The 13798-nt window shown below is 43.2% G+C and overlaps 1 pseudogene; it reads right to left on the bottom strand.

Annotated features, from left to right (window-relative positions):
• Positions 1-2948: 2948 nt before the first annotated feature.
• Positions 2949-3668, bottom strand: LOC102762224 (annotated as a pseudogene).
• Positions 3669-13798: the final 10130 nt, after the last annotated feature.

Consider the following 13798-nt stretch of genomic DNA (forward strand, 5'->3'; position numbering starts at 1 on the left):
TCCTCCAACAACCCTGCCCCTCACCAGCCTGATCACCCACAACTGCCCTCCCCTCTTAGCCTCTAACCACCTCTATCTCAGCCCTGCCACCACGGCTTTTTCCAGAAACATGTTGGGAAGATCTCCTGGAAGGTCTCCCAGTCTAATTCGCATATTATCCTTTTTTTAGTATAGATAGATGTATTTTCTTATGTCCCTAGAATTTTATATCTTTAAATAGGTTTTTCAATTTTGTGTTAGTTCATGCCAAACTGAATGGTTTATTTGTCCTATTGTATTCCCAAATGCCTACCCCTGCCAGCCTGATCACCCCCAACTTCCCCCTGTGCCAGTGTGCTTGCCCCCAACTGCCTCCTGTGCCAGCCTGCTCACCCCAACTTCCCAACCTGCTGGTCTGCTAACACCCATCTTACCTCCCCACTGGCCTGCTCACCCACAACTGCCCCCCTGCTACTTCCTCCAACAACCCTGCCCCTCACCAGCCTGATCACCCACAACTGCCCTCCCCTCTTGGCCTCTAACCACCTCTATCTCAGCCCTGCCACCACGGCTTTTTCCAGAAACATGTTGGGAAGATCTCCTGGAAGGTCTCCCAGTCTAATTAGCATATTACCCTTTTTTAATATAGATAGAGGCCTGGTGCATGGGTGGGGGCCGGCTGGATTTCCCTGCAGGATGTCCCAGATCAGGGTGGGGGTTCCCTTGGGGCATAGGGAGCGTGGGCAAGGGGCCTGTGGTGGTTTGCAGGCCAGCCATACCCCCATGGGATGAGGGTTTCCCACTGTTGGTGTGACCAACCTGTGTGCGGGGCTGGGGGCTGTTTTCAAGATGGCCACACCCCTTTCAGGGTTGGGGTCCCCATTGGGGCGCCTCACCAATCCGGGTGGGGGGCTGATGACTATTTGCAGGCTGGCCATGACCCCTGGCAACGCAAGTTCCCAGCCCCTCCTTTTTAAATTTTTTTCAGCACCTCATTGAATGGAGGGAAGCTGATATCTGGGATTTATTTATCTTCTATAATTGAAACTTTGTAGCCTTGAGTGGAGGCCAGGGCTGGCCAGGGCGTGTGGGAAGCTTGGCTTCCTCCATTGCTGGGGGCAACCTAAGCCTCCTGCTCACTCCAGCTTTGTGGCCACCGCCATCTTGGGTGGGTTAATTTGCATACTTGCTCCTGATTGGCCACTGGGGGTGGCTTGTGGGTGTAACAGAGTGGTGGGGGGACGGGGTGATGGTTAATTCTCATCGTTCTCTTTTATTAGTGTAAACTAGAGGCCTGGTGCATGACATTCATAGTCTGGGAGCCCTCAGGTGCTGTCTGACTGATGTCTAAGGAATTCTGACTGAGGGCTTAGGCCCGCATTCTTAGCACTGCCACAGAGGCGGGCGGGGCTTCCCCACCCAAAAATGGGATCAGTCCTAAACTGGTAGTCTGATAGTCCACTCGCAATCTGGGACTGCTGGCTCCTAAATGCTCACTTTCCTGCCTGCCTGATCACCCCTAAACACTCCTGCCTGCCTGCCTGATCACCCATAAGTGCTCCTCTGCCTATCTGATGCCCCTTACTGCTCCCCTGCCTATCTGACCACCCCTAATCACCTCCGCCTGCATACCTGATTGCCTCTAACCACCTCTATTTCCCTGCCTGATCACCCCTAACTGCTCTGTCCTGCCAGCCTTATCACCCATAACTGCTCCCTTGCCTGCCTGATTGCCCCCAACCACCTCCACCTGCCTGCCTGATTGCCCCATTTTGCTCTCCCCTGCTGGCCTGATCACTCCTAACTGATTTCCCCTGTTGGCCTGATAACCTCTAACTGCTCTCCCGTGCCAGCCTGAATGCCCCTAATCTTCTCTGCCTCAGTCCCCACCACTGTGACTTTGTCCAAAAGGACATCAGGAAGGATGTCTGGAAGACATTCTGTCTGATTATCATATTACCCTTTTATGAGTATAGATATTTATTGCTAGTGTTTTGTCATTGTTGTTTTGTTTTTATGTTTATGATAATCTCTCTGTCCTTTTTTTATTCATACTTAAAGTAACATTTCTTGTATTGTTCATTTGGTGGCACTCCATTAACCATTTTTTTCTCTGGAAAGCTTTTTATTTCACTTTTAATTTTGCATGATAGCCTTGCTGGATAGTGTAGTTTTGAATTTAGGCCTTTGTGGGTTTTTTGTTTGTTTGTTTGTTTTTTCCAAATAAACATGATTTATTTTTCTCTCCCTATTGTTATAAGTAATGCAGTCTTTCAAGCCTTTAAAAACCACATAAAACATGAAGTCATTACCATCTTGGTGCCAGAGTAGTGCCTGCTCCACTGTGTCCACTGCTTGTCCCCACCTCACCCCACACAGGCAATCCAATTTCTTCTACTAGACCCCGAGGCAATTATTAATAATGTTTGATAGAGATCAGTATAGAAACATTCAGGTTTTCAAATAAATTTTGTTTTCTATTTAGATTGATCATGATACAATTCCAAATAGAACATTCTCATGCCATAAAAACAATCTCATGCAATAAGTGCATTTGAAAAGCCCCATGTTAATAAACAGATTTGAATTATAGAAGTCAGGATTATTTAGATTTAAAAATGATGATCACTATAGAATAAAAGCTGCATTTCCAAAGAGAACTAATGTTGTGGTACAATATGTTAAATTTGATTCTATAGTTTTGTTGATGCAAACAATTTTAAGATATATGGAATATTTTGCTAATTGGGATTTTGAAACAAAAAGCATAATTGTTAAGCAGATTACCATAACATTTGCTCAAAGAACCAGTTCCCTTTTGCCAAGAACTTTTCCTTTTTAGTCCACTTGGAGGGATTTCCATATTAAATTCTAGAACAACAATTCTCAACATGATTCAAAATCTCCCACTTCCCTCCCTGAATGTCATTTTACCAAACTCTTACATGGGATTATGCTCTTCTGGGAGTACCAGTCACATCTACAAAGTACAAAGGCAAAGGGTTTCAGGTGTGGAGACCAATTTGCTTTTGCTGCTACAGTGATTCATAACTATCATCTTTGAGATTTCCATGTTGTTCTAGAATAAGGAGTAGTCCTTTTTTATCAGGTGGCTTAAAGTAGGAATAAACAGGTGCTGCTGGGTACTTGGCATCGGGATTTCCTGCCATCATTTTCAGCTATGCTTCAATGGCTTTTATCTTTGCAGTGTCGCTTAGATTAGATTGAGCGGGCTCAGTGCTAGAGGATGGCTCAAGGCTGATTGGAAGGATCTTATTCTTGTTATGATCATACCTCTTGACTTGAGCACGGGCCCATCGCACCACCAGCTTCTTAGACAGAACCAGCTTGCCATTGAGACACTGGATAGCTTGTTCTGCTTCCTGCTTGGTTTCAAAGTTAACGAAACAGTACCCTCTGGGCTGTCCCTCCAAAGTATCTGACTTGTGGAAAAGGAAGTCGAACTGCTTTACCATGCCAAACTTCTGGAGGAGCTTCAGGAGGTGGTATTCTGTGATTTTGGGGTCCAGGTTGCCAATCCATAACCGGTACCCTTCCTGTAGGGAACCCTCTGACAGGATGGATGCATTCTCCAGGGGAAGAGTTTTGGTTTCTGCTTCCATCAATCTCTATTAAATACTCCTGGCCTCAGCGTCTTCCCCTTGGCTCATGCCCCTAGAACAGGTCCCTACCCCATGGCCCACCCTTAAGCCTTTGTTTTTGTTACATTGATTACTTCATCCTATTCCCTTCTGGCCTGCAGTGTTTCTAATGAGAAGTCAGCTGACAATTTAATGGTAACTACTTTGTAGGTAATTTTCTGTCTCTCTCGTTCTGCCTTTAGGATTCTTTGTCTTTAACATTTGCCATTTTGATTATGATGTATCAGAATGTGGGTGTCTTGGGTTCCTCTTGATTGAGACCCTCTGTGACTCCTGAACTTGAGTGACATTTTCCTTCACCAGGTTGGGTAAGTTTTCTGTCATTTTTTTCACGCAGTTTGTTCCTTGTTTCCATCCCTCCTCTTCTGGCAGTCCTATAATGTGGATGCTGTTACATTTCATGTTGTCCCCTGGCTCCCTAAAACTATCTCCCTGCTTTTTAATTATTTTTTCTATTTGCTCCTCTAATTGGGTTTATATTTCTATATATTATTAATTCAACTATTAAATGTAAAGTTGGTGTATACTCCAATGAAACCAGGCAACAGCAGCTGCTGCTCTTTGTATAGGTCTATGATGCAACTTAGAAGGAAGGGTAGTATTGTAATGGGTATCTATTCCCTGCAGGTCAGTCTAGTGCTCAGACCCCTTAGTAATTGTAATATTCCACTGCCAATACAAGAACAAAGCAGGTTCCTCATCAATGTGCAAGGTGGTTTTATTAAAGAATTATGATAACTTAATAGTCTAGCCTAGGTTTGAAATCTAGCCTAGCCTCAAAGCTTCAAGCAGCAGAGCCTCATACTAAAGAGTAAAGACTAGCCACAAAGAGCCAAGCTTCTCTTTCAGAGAGTCCCAGTGAAGCCCAAGACTGTGGCATCTTGGGACTTGGGCCTCTCTCTCTATGAGTCCATGGGTTGCCTTGCAGCCTCATACATGAAAATTATATGAAATCATAAATAAATATCTGCTTGAATATATATTTACTTACATATTGTCTATGACTGATTTCAAACTATGAGGAGAGATTTGGAGTTCAACACAAATCATAAATCATTTATTTATTCTCTGGCTGGTCAAGAAAAAGCTTGCTGACCTTTGTTCTAGGATCTTGAATTCCCTTTATAACGTTTGCATAGCTGTTTCAGTACTTTGGAGAAATCAGTTTCACAAAGATTATCTTTTCCTTGCTAATTAGCCATTATTTTTCCATTCTTGATGATAAGATTACTGCAGAAAATCTGCAAATATATTTTTATGATTGATTTCCTATTAAGTTAGTGTACACTCAAATGAAAAGTCAGTGGTAACTACTGACCTCTGTACAGACCCAGGATGGAACTCAGAAGCAATGGGAGGTTGAAATGCATACATGTTGCATGCAGGCCTGGCTGTTTCTTAGAAAGTTTAGACTCAGTGAATGTTGCCACTAAGAACAAAGAACAAAGCCTAGGATATCGTAAAGATCTGGGTTGGTGGGTATCAGATCACCTGCCAGGCTTTGCAGTGTTGTGTGGGGTCCCCAGCCTCCAGCTGAGCCTGTTTTCTGTGCACACTCTCACATGGAGACATCCAGCCTGTGTCCACCATGAAGCTGAACATTATTGAGATACCAACAATATGTGTACTCACAAAGTGCTGGTGGTGGCACGGTGCCATGGGGATTCTCCAGTAATGGGGGAAATGACATGGTGGAGCTGGTTATACTGGAACTCCTGCTAGAAGAGAATGGCAAATGGAGAATCACTGACACAACCAAGAAGAATAAAAGCAATCATATCTGGTGCCCCAGAAGGAGGAGGACGTACAGTTTCTCACCATTTGCCTGCAGGACACCATGTCATGGAGAAGATGATATTCACCATGACATGCAGGACATGTATTCAATGAGCAGTCCACGTGTGAGGTCTGAGAGGGATGCTGGAGAATCATCCTGTAGGATATGCTCCCTGACTGGCTTCAAGGACAACCATTAACTGCTTCAGAGTCAAAGACTTGAAGCAAGTCAGCCTTGCTTCAGGGGCATCTTCTACATCAGAAACCAGCTATAACTAGACCCATTTGCTTGATTTTGCGCTGTTTTTCTTCCTGGGCTCAACCATGCTCAGACCAAACATGAACTTCATGGCACCCTGCATGAGGAGATGGTTTTTGGAATGTTCTTGAGCACAGTGCTCTGCCTCAGCTTCTCCTGACTCTTTCATACCATCCTCTGTCACTCAGAGAAAGCCTTGATTATTTAGAAATTGCTATACTGATTATGAGAAGGTTTGTCTCCTGGCTTTTATTCCATCCACTTCTCCCTATAGCATAGCTCATCTACCTTTCCAACATCTATGTCCTAGACATTTTTGCCATCATTAAGGCACAGTGGGACCTGTTTGCCAGTCTAAAACATAAGCAGACAAGTTCAGGCTTTGGTTTGAGTGCCATTGTGCCCAGTTTGCACTTTACTATTCATGAGAGTTTTGCCAAGGCTACCACTGTGGGCCAGGCAGCCTATTCTTTTTCATGGATATGATGTACATCACCAAAGTTGGCCTCTATGTTGCTTGAATTTCTGAGCACTTTTTTACTGGAAAGTTTGATGTATGGTTCCAGTCACATTAGATTTTTCATGTCCTGTTGTACACAGCAGCCTTCAATGACTTTTATGGGGTCTGAAACCTTTCAGAATTCTGCTACAGCCTCTATGGGGGCTATGCTACTTGCTCCCTTCTCTGAGCCTCTCTCTCATGTCTAAAAGGGAAACTTTCCACATGCTTTAAAAAAGAGTTTCTTTGCTTAAATGAGAGGGAGCACCAGAGTTGCCTTTTTCTAGAAGCAGCCTCTTAGAGAATTAAGTGTCAATCAGATTTCTGCTCACCTTTCCATCTGACGGCATGTGAATAAATTTCAGTTCCCTCACTCAAGAAGGGGATGGTCCAGTTGGGCATGCCTCTCCTCAGCAGCCCCTCCTCAGAAACACAATCCATCTTCTTGGCACAGAGTATTATGAAGCTCATGTTAAGTTTTACCCCTCCAAAAACCACTTTAGGATAAAATAATGGACTTGATCTCTTTGGAAATTTTATTTGTGGAAGAAAATTCATCTCCCTGCTGACAGAAGAAGTAATGTCCTTGCCAAACTCACTGATTATTTTGCATGGTATCTATGGCCAACCAGAAAGTGGACTGCTCCAGCATGACAGACCACCTCTGAACATTTGTGAATAACAGTGGGTAACAAAATTATCATAATGGGCAGAGATTATGGCATTTCACCACTTCAGTCACTTTGCTTGCATGACAAATGGCAGATATGCAAGGAGATAATATTCATGGCTCTGTGCATTATCTTGCAACAATAATCAGGGGCATGAAAGAAACATTAGTGGAAGATCTTTCACAATGACATTTGGGTAGAATTTTCTTGGACTGTTCTCAGTCAATGGACAAAAATATAGCAAGATATATGTGCCTCATATACTGTTCATCACAGTGCAGGTGATGATTTCATAAAAGTATAAAGTTGCACATTCTATATTTTCCATCATGTATTGAATGTAAAACCAAAACCAAAACAAACAAATCTACAGTCAAAATAATGGTGCTTACAAGAAGTGGAGGGCGGGGAGGGGGAGGGTGTGAGAAAGGGAAGATGGCGGCTGGCAGACAGAGGTGAGGGAGAGGATGTGAGTGAGTGAGCGGGTGAAAGGAGAGTATATGGATGTGTGGTGTGTGTGTGTGTGTGTGTGTGTGTGTGTATGTGTGTGACAGTTAAATCTGTCGGGAGTAGCAAGAGCTGGCAGACTCTCTTGTACAGAGAGCATCTACAACCACTGTGGACACTCCCTGGGTGCAGGGAGCCCACCCGATCTTGAAGGGGAGAGCAGCCTCTTCTAGAAACTCATCAGCCAAATAGGCCTTGAACACTGCCTGCAACCCAGGAACCACTCCAGCTGAAATCATGCTGCCCCACCCACAGACGTGCAGACCCTAGGACCCCCACCTCCAAGGGTGCATGGCTCCCACAGCAGTAGGTACAATTTCTCCCCTCACTGGCAGCAGACCTCCAAACCCCAAAGTCTTGCTTTTACAGCACACAGGCCTCCTTATCACACCCCTCCACAGGCAGCTCTTGGGTGCCACTGTGAGCCCCTTCTGGGCATGCTCTAGCTCTTATCCAAACAATGGCATACTGCTCTGGCAGTAGAAATTCTCAATTCCTCCTTCCTGAATACTTGCCCACAGATACCTCAGTCTCACGGCTTCAGCACCAGGGCCCCTCTGAGAGCCTGAGAGTACTTCCCTGGCAAATGCACTGCAGGTGCCTCTCTGAGAGCCCATTGGGTGCACATGAATCCAAACAATGGCACAAGACCTCTGACAGTAGAATTTTGGACTTCTCCTTCTCCAGGCTGCCTACCCACAGACACCTCAGTCATGCGGCTTCAGCGCAATGGCCACTGAGTGTACCACCCTGGCAAATGCTCCATGGGTACCTTTGCAAGATGCCACTGGGTGCTCGTGAATCCAACCAAGGGCACAAGACCTCCAGTAGTAGAATTTCTGACTTCCTCCACTCTCGGCTGCCTGCCCACAGACACCTCGGTCATGCGGCTTCAGCGCAAGGGCCTCTCTGAGTGCACTGCTCTGGGAAATGACCCCGGGTCATCTCTGTGAGCTGCCACTGGGTGTGCGTGAATCCAATCAAGTGCACAAGTCCCCTGGGATTAGAATTTCAGACTTCCTCCACTCCTGGCTGCCTGCCCACAGATACCTCAGGCATGCAACTTCAGTGCAAGGGCCTCTCTGAGTGAACTATCCTGGCAAAAAGCCCCAAGGTATCTCTATGAACCATAACCAGGTGTATGCAAATCCAACCAAGGGCACAAGGCCTACAGCAGAATTTTGGACTTTCCACACTACCAGATGCCTGCCCACAGACACCTCGGTCCCATGGCTTCAGTGCAAAGTCCCATCTGAGTGCTCCGCCCTGGCATATGGTCCCAGGATGCCTCATTGAGCCACCACTGGGCACACACAAATACAAACATAAACGCAGCAGGAAAAACGAAGTCTTTACACTCCATAGCTGCCAACCTCTGGACACCATCGTCACACTTTCCAGAGTGCAGGCCCCCTGAGCCCAAGGTCACAAAGGCAGCTCCTGGGTGCCTCGTTGAGACCCTGGCTGGGCACACTCATATTCAAACAAGGGCTCACATCCCCTGAAGTAGAAATTTGGACTTCTCCCTTCCTTGATGCCTACCCAGAGACACTGTAGTTGCATGGTTTCAGCATGCAGGCCTCTGAGGCCACTGCCCATCAGCCAACTACCAGGTGCCTCTGTGAGCTCCCATTAGGCACACTCATATCCAACCAAAGGCTCAAGGCCCTGGCAGCAGAAACTCGGACTTCCCCTCCTCAGCTGCCAACCTCCAGTGACTGCAGTCACACCTATCCAGTGTTCAAACGCCCTGATCCCGCTGCCCTGGCAGATGGCTCCTGGGTTCTTCTCTGAGCCACCACAAGGCACAACCCCAGCTGCTGGCATCCAGTGCCCATGGTAGTGCCACTCCAGCACACAGGCTCCCCTGCATCAACTGAAAAACAGATAACACCTGGGTACTTTTGTAAGCAGCCACTAGGAGTGTGTATCAAACCAAGGACATGCATTCCCTGAACTGGAACCTGGGACTTCTCCCTCCACAGGGCTGTTCCAGCATGTATGTCCCACAAACCCCACAAACACACACCCCTTGCAGACGGCTCTTGGGGCCCCCTGTGTGCTGCCACTGGGTGTGTGCCTCTCCAACTGAGGGCACATGGCTCCCTTAGTGGGATTCATGACATATCCCTCCTGGCTTCCTACATTTGGACAGTATGCTGATGGATCCTAAACCCCTTCATGATTCAGAGAGGGAAATCACTTTGGCCAGAGAGCCCCTACCTCAACCACAGATTATGAGACACTTTCCTCCCCCACTCTCATGAGCTCTGGGCCCCTTGTAGTGAGTTGCAGAGTGACACTAATCCAGCAAGCATCACACGACACTGGCCAAAGTCACAGTTCCTGAGCCTCAGGCCCCAGGACTCCTTAGTCACAGGCCATGGACTCTGGAAACCCCAGTGAACACATATCATTGAGATCTCAGACAACATTTTCCCCAAGAGCCAGAACCACAATCACATCTAAAACATCTTGCACAACAAAGCTGGGGATGAGTCACATTGCCAACCCATGACAAGACTTCATCCATGAATAAGAAACTAACATTAACCGTTTGGCCGCTGATGTATTTTTTCGGACATATGCCAAAACTGCGGCACTAATTGCGCATGTATGGGAAAAAATGTAAAACACTTTTTATACAAATTCTAGTGTTTTGGAGCAGCATTATTACGTTCTCCGCAGTCTTGGCATAAAAAAAAAACAGGAGCGCTATCGCGCTCTTCGCATTTTATCCATATTGCTAAAGTAGAAACTTATGCTAGATTACCACGCCCAGGAGACCTGAGAGATCAAACCAGAATAAACACCCCCAAAAGAACCTGGGTAGCAAAGCAGTTGGATCTAGGACAAAGAAACAATTAAAATGTTACAGCAAAACATGGGGGAGACAAAGAACAATTCCCAAAGTAAAGAAAAAGAGGAATCACCAGAAAGTGTGTTAAATGAAATGGAGGCAAGAAATATGTCAGAGAAAGAATTCAGCATAAGTGTTATAAGGATGCTCAAATGGCTGGATGACAAATGACCTAGCTGCAATTAAGAACACAATGGGGGGTTTAAACAGTAGACTAGAAGAGGCTGAGGACTGCATTAGTCAATTAGAAGACAGGGTAGGAAAAAAAAACACAAACACAGCATCAACTGGAAAGAAAACTTAAAAAGCAAGAAGAGAGCCTATAGGAACTTTGGGACAACACAAAATGAAACAACATCTGCATAATAAGGGTACTAGAAGGAGAGGAAGCAAAGCAAGGAATAGAAAAACCTGCTTGAAGAAATAATAACAGAAAACTTCCCTGATATTGGCAAGAAAAGTCCAAGAAGCACAGAGATCGCAAACAAGATGAACCCCAAAAGACCAACACCAAGACACATTGTAATTGGTAAAATCAATGACAAAGTAAGAATTTTAAAAGCTGCCAGAAAGAGACAGAAATTTACCTACAAGGGATCTCCCATTAGAATATCAACTGATTTCTCAACCATAACACATCAGGTCAGAAGGGAATGGAGTGAAATATACAATGTGATGCAAAGCAAGAGAATGAATCCAAGAATACTATTACCAGAAAGGCTAAATTTCAAAATTGAAAGTGGAATCAGGAGCTACACAGACAAAAAAGGGTGTAGAGAGTTTATTGCTACCAAGCCAACAATGCAAGAAATGCTAAAGGGACAGCTGTAAAAAGAAGAAACAGAAAGGCAAGAAGAAACGCATTTTATTAAGAATAAAAATGACAACAAACAAGTACTTATCAATAACAACATTAAACGTAAATAAATTAAATGATCCAATCAAAAGACATAGAATGGCTGAATGGATAAGAAAACAAGATCCATATATTTGCTGATTGCAAGATGTCCAGCTCAGAAGAGAGGATTCACACAGCCTGATTGTGAAGGGATGGGAAAAAATTCTCAGGCAAATGGAAATGAGAAAAAAGCTGGTGTTGCAATGCTAAAATCTGACAAATAGACCTCAAAGTAAAGGCCATAGCAAGAGATATGGTAGGCCACTACAAGTACTAACGGGAACAATTCAACAAGAGGGTATAACTCTGGTACATATATATACCCAGTATAGGAGCACCCAAATACATAAAACAAATTCTGAAAGATATCAAGGGAGAGATCAATAGCAATACAATCATAGTAGGGGACTTTAATACCCCACTGACACCACTGGACAAATCCTCTAAACAAAAAATCAGCAAAGAAATAAAAATCCTAAATTACTCACTAGATCAGATGGACTTAATTGATATCTACAGAACATTTCACCCAAGCTACAGAATATACTTTTTTCTCAAGTGTACATGGGACATTTTTAAGGATAAACCTCATATTAGGACACAAGCAAAGTCTTTTCAATTTCAAGAAGATAGAAATCATAACAACCATCTTCTCAGACCACAATGGCTACAACTAGAAATCAACTACAATAAAAACAATGAAAAAAGTGAAACATTTGGAGTCTAAATAGCATGATATTAAACAATGATTGGGTTACCAAAGAGATCAAAGAAGAAATTAAAAAACACCCTGGAAACAGATGACAATGAAAACACAACAACCCAAAATCTATGGGACAAAATGAAAGCAGTCCTGAGAGGTAAGTTCATAGCTCTGCAGGCCTACCTCAAAGAACAGGAAAACTAATGGTAATAAATGATTCTACCTTTCAACATAAAGAATTAGAAAGACAGCAAAAAGAAAATCCCATAGTATCCAGAATGAAGGAGATAATAAATAAAGATCCCACAGAAATAAATGACACAGATACAAAAACAACAACAACAACAAAAAACAATAAAAAAGATTAATGAAACCAAAAACTGGTTCTTTGAAAGGATAAACAAGATTGATGAACCTCTAGCCAGGCTCACCAAGAAACAAAGAGAGAGGACCCAAATAAACAAAATCAGTAATGAAAGAGGTGAAGTAACAACTGACCCCACAAATATATGAAGGAGTGTGAAAACATACTATGAACAGTTCTTACTCCGACAAAATGGACAACCTCAACAAAATGGACACATTCCTAGAAATATACAAACTTCCAAAACTCAAGCAGTAAGAATCAAAAAAATCAAATAGGCCTATAACTACTGATGAAATTGAAGCAGGCATCAAAAAGCTTCCAGCAAACAAAAGCCATGGACAAGATGGCTTCACAGGGGCCTTTTATAGACACTCAAAGAAGAACTAAAACCAATCCTCAGACTATTGCAAAAAATTCAAGAGGAAGGCACAATTTCAGGCTCTTTCTATAAAGCCAGCATTATCCTAATCCTCAAATCCAGATAAAGACACCACAAAGAAAGGGAATTATAGGCCAATATCCCTGATGAACATAAATGCTAAAATCCTCAACAAAATTCTAGCAAACCAGATCCAGCATTACATTAGAAAGATCATACACCATGACTAAGTGGTATTTATTCCAGGGATGCAAGGCTGATACAATATCTGAAAAGAAATAAATGTGATACATCACATAAACAAATTGAGAGACAAAAATCACATAATCATATCAATTGATGCAGAAAAAGATATTTTACAAAGTCTAACATCCTTTTCTGATAATAATTAAAAAAAAACTCAGCAAAGTGAGAATAGAAGGATCATACCTCAACATAATAAAAGTCTTATATGACAAACCTTTAGCCAACATCATACAAATGGGAAAAATCTAAAGCCATTTTGCCTAAGAACAGGAACAAGACAGGAACAAAACGCTTCCACCACACCTGCTCAACATAGTACTGGAAGTGCCACAGTGATCAGACAAGTAGAAGAAATAAATGGCGTCCAAATTAGAAAAAAAGAAGTAAAATTGTCAGATGACATGATATTGTACATAGAAAACCCTAAAGACTTCATCAAAAATCTATTAGACTTAATAAATGAATTTGGAAATGTAACACTATACAAAATTAATGCCAAGAAATCTATGGTATTTTTATACATCACTGTTGAACTTAAAGAAAGAGAGATTAAAAAAAACAAAACAGAGACAGCTGATTCTCACAGCCAGTTGGCCTGGAGATCAAATCCACCTAGTATTAACTACAACAATCAAGGCTTAACTACAAGACTGAGCACAAAGACCTATAGGGGGTGCACCAAGAAAGTATAAAAAATGCAGAGATAAAGAAACAGGAAAAAACTGTCAATGGACGATTTTGTGTCTGGAAGCCACCAATAAAGTTATTGAGATCCTCAACAAATCTAATGAGACCCTCGATGTTATGACAAAAAACCAACTAGAAAATAAGCATACACGGACTGAAATAATGAATATTGTACAGATTTCCAAACAGCAGACCAGAGGAGCACAAGAATCAAGTCAAAGATTCAAAATGCGAAGAAGCAAAAGACACCCAACCAGAAAAGCAAAATGAAAAAAGAGTCCGAAAATACGAAGATAGTGTATGGA

The sequence above is a fragment of the Myotis davidii genome, unplaced genomic scaffold (assembly GCF_000327345.1).
Source record: "Myotis davidii unplaced genomic scaffold, ASM32734v1 scaffold2235, whole genome shotgun sequence".
NCBI lineage: Eukaryota > Metazoa > Chordata > Mammalia > Chiroptera > Vespertilionidae > Myotis > Myotis davidii.